At 33.0% G+C, this 3,702-nt stretch overlaps 1 long non-coding RNA gene across 3 annotated transcripts; it reads left to right on the forward strand.

Annotated features, from left to right (window-relative positions):
• The first annotated feature begins 359 nt into the window (after positions 1–359).
• LOC106327657 lies at positions 360–3,440 on the forward strand. 3 transcript variants are annotated; one of them, XR_001267502.1, is made up of 4 exons: positions 362–1,130; positions 2,196–2,795; positions 2,897–3,124; positions 3,213–3,440. It is a non-coding gene; the product is annotated as an uncharacterized LOC106327657 (long non-coding RNA). The 3 variants fall into 3 exon arrangements; XR_001267500.1 differs by having other exon boundaries at positions 363–1,130; positions 3,230–3,440; XR_001267499.1 differs by having other exon boundaries at positions 360–1,130; positions 2,897–3,222.
• Positions 3,441–3,702: the final 262 nt, after the last annotated feature.

The following is a 3,702-nucleotide window of genomic DNA, read 5'->3' on the forward strand; positions in this document are numbered from 1 at the left end:
CTTGATTTGAAGCTGCAACTTGTGTGCCCCATTTTCTTCATTAGAAAACCCATTTGTGTCTTATTGTAGTGTAGAGCGTTCTTCGTCAAGAAATTGATCACTCAATCGCTGGCGCTATTCCAATGGGAATAGTGACTACTGTTATATGTCGCTGACACTCACTAAAACGAACTCTATAGGTTGGTCTCAAACGGCGGCTCTGTCCAACTTGGAAGTATCCATACCGTGGAAATAAAAAGAATCATATAAAATAAATTTATAGTAGCTAGTCTTTCCAAATATCCGACGAAACTTTTTTTACTTCCTATTGATTAGTACGTTGCTTAGGCTGCATCTATAAATCTCTTAGCACCGTATACCTGGTTGAACCATATTGATCCAAGTTCCAAAAAAATTTCAGTTTAGTTACCAATCCGATTTTGAATCACCTATAACTCTCTTAGCACCGTAACCTTTCCAAGATCCAAAAAATTTCCAGTTTAGTTACCAATCCGATTTTGAAAACATTGGTTATCCCTTATATACTAAATTGCAAGTCATTCAACCAATCATATTCTGACACATAATAAATGTAAAAAATTAAGAAAAAAACTCAAAAAATAATATTTAGAAAAAAGAAAAAAAGTGATCTGTAAACTACCCATGATCATACTTTACCCATGATCTTTATTTTTTCATTCTCTTATATCTCCCAAAATTTTATCACATTCGATAAAGAAAATTAGAGAAACCTTTTTGATCGATCAAAAACAGAATATAAAGGATGTATTCTTCTTCTTTGCTTTCAAAATCCTAATTCATATTTGGGGTCATCTTGAATGTTCTGAGTCACAGAGCGAGTGCTGATAGAGAGGATGTATTTCTAATGGGGCTATTTCTCTTCTTTGTACATTTTTGTTGATTACGGCAGGGCATGACATGCTTCTTGGGAACCGATTTAGGGATAGGAAAGCTCGAGAAAGAGTGGACATGGTGGATTTGAATGGCTGGAGATTCAACTCGAACAAATAGACTTTTTAACGTGAAGAAAGAGAAGGAGATATAAGGAGGATAGAAGTCAACCACAAATGAAGATGCAAACATTGAAGAATCAGAAGAAGGGCTTTTGATAGAATGGCTTTTGTTAAAAGGTAAATGCTCCTGGTGTGTATACTTAAATATATTACGTATATAACTTCAAAAGAACGGTTGAAAAAATTTGAAACATGGAAAAACCATTATGCTTCTGTGATATCAAAAGTGTCTAATCCACTTTCAATGGTTTAGTTATGTCTGACATGAGCTTACAATTTGTGTCTATAGTAGCAAAAATTAAGTAGCAACAATCACCTATTCTCAAACTAAATGTTTTTAATAATTTTGACTACATAATTAATTCTCATTGCTGTGCATTGATTATTTTTTATGCGATGATGTTTCTATGTTACATGCTGATATTTTCTGCTTTCATTGGGTTTGTAACATTATTTTAGTTTGTACATTGATACAATTAGAGAAAATATTGAAAGAACAAAACGAAGTAAAGTAGAAAAGCTTCATACTAATATTTATATTCAACAAACTATTTAAGATCAATGTAAAAATTTATAAACAAAAGCAAGCTTAATTTATATGTTTGTGGTTACTTAAGTATAAGTGTGTTAATATTATTTTTAGTGTATACGCATTAACTTATCTGATAAAATATGTTATACATGTTAATTTTTAAAAACTGAAATGTGTTTATTTGCAAGCAAAATTACTCCCATGCGGAGCATGGGTCAATACTAGTTTTGGTTCTAAAAGACGATATCAACGGTTAAAGCGGTAGGCAACGGCTTAAAAGATTCTAGATAACATAACTGTTTTGGAAAAGCACTAATTTTTCTATAAACATGTATGTTCTCAGCCCTTCCCAAATTCATCTTCTCATTCACCGTTTTAAAAGTTATTGCTCATAGATTCGTTTGTAAATTGCAATTAACTGTAACCGTAATAGAATAGTTTAATTAGGGTTGTTAACCCTCTTTCCGCGATCAAGTGATCTTAAGTTTCATCAGGTATCCTATTTAACTATTTTTATTCCATCATCTCTTGTGTAATTATTATTTATTCATGTATGCATATGATGAATCCAGATTTTTTTCCTTTATGCCATTGTTCATCCTTGATAAAGCCCTAAACAAATGATTTATTATTCAATATAAAAAAACCAGGCGAGAAGTTAACCTTCCAACACACAGACCGTCTAGTGAACTCGCCACTCGTGGCAGAAGGATTGGCCATGCGAGCTGCAGTGATGAAATGTAAACAGCTGGGACTCCAGCATATCAGTCCCAGCATATCCGATGTGAGTCAGACTCTGCACACAGTGCCGTCTTAAACAATTTAATAACTTTGGGCAAAACATAAAATCTGGACCCTTTTACCGACATTTTCGTCTAACATTTGTCATTGCATATTTTAAAAAATTGAACCACAAGAACCTTTTGGTATTAATTGAACTTTTCTTTAGAAAAATAGGTCTTTATATGAAAATTAGGCTTTATAAATTGGAAAATTGGGAATGGTAAACCATACATAATTTTTTTGTTGTCTTTGTATTATTTTTAATTTATTATGGACCTTTTTATTATAATTTCACCAACTATTTGATAAACTAATTTAGTGAAATAGACTTTTATAACTCATAAAATAACATTAAAATTTTTTGTGGACCCATGGCAAATGTCCATGTTGCCATGGGTAAGAGCCGGCCCTGTCTGCACAACTTATCAAGTCTTGAACTCTAAGCTGGAACCTCCGGAAATATCCAGGTTCGAGTCTTTCTTGACCCCTCTTACATTATTATTTTTACTTAAACAATATATTGAATCCAGAGAAAATTAATGCTGGGTCCGCCCCTGGTTATATGCAGGGCCATTTGTCGGTTTAACATTCTTGGCGTGTTACTTATCGGGTAAAATCAAAGTCTTTGACAGAAGGGGTCATGTGGCGAAGCTATGCCTTGTGTTCTTACCGATACTCGTCGCAGTTCTTATCCGAATATCACGTGTCGACGACAATTGGCCGGAGTGATCATCGGAATATTTGTCGCTTCTTTCTCTTACCTCCATTTTTTTTCCTTACCCATTCGACGATAATGGTAGTAAACATTATTTATACCGTGATGTCACTGCTTTCTTGAATCGAGATCTTCAAGAGTATGAATTTTATTTTACCAAAAGAAAAAGATTATGAATTTTAACAGGGTGGGCCCCACATGCATATTTTAGAATGTTGGCTGAGAAGAGTGGTCTAGCCACGACAATGACACACAGAGCGGTTCTCGAAGGATGTTGGACGAAGACGTCGAGCCTGGTTCCACCAACTTGCCGCACAATCGTAATCGAGAAAGCACTATTCTGAATTTTAAATATTCCCCGCACATTTATTAATAGATTATACTACTATTCACGAAGTGATTTAGCTTATTTGTCATGACTTCCATGATTTTAGGTAATTTTGTTTATTTGTCATGTTTTAGTTAGGTTTAAGCTGAGTTATTAATTTATTAATAGTTTTTAGTTGAGTCCATAATTTATTAATTTAAATAATATAACTATAAAATATGTACTTAGATATATAATTATTTTAATTTTTCTTATTTCTCATGTTTTCCATACTTTTAGTCAATTTTGCTTATTTGTCATGTTTTTATTATGTTTTAGCTTAGTCATTGAT

The sequence above is a fragment of the Brassica oleracea genome, chromosome C1 (genome assembly GCF_000695525.1).
Source record: "Brassica oleracea var. oleracea cultivar TO1000 chromosome C1, BOL, whole genome shotgun sequence".
NCBI classification, from domain to species: Eukaryota; Viridiplantae; Streptophyta; class Magnoliopsida; order Brassicales; family Brassicaceae; genus Brassica; species Brassica oleracea.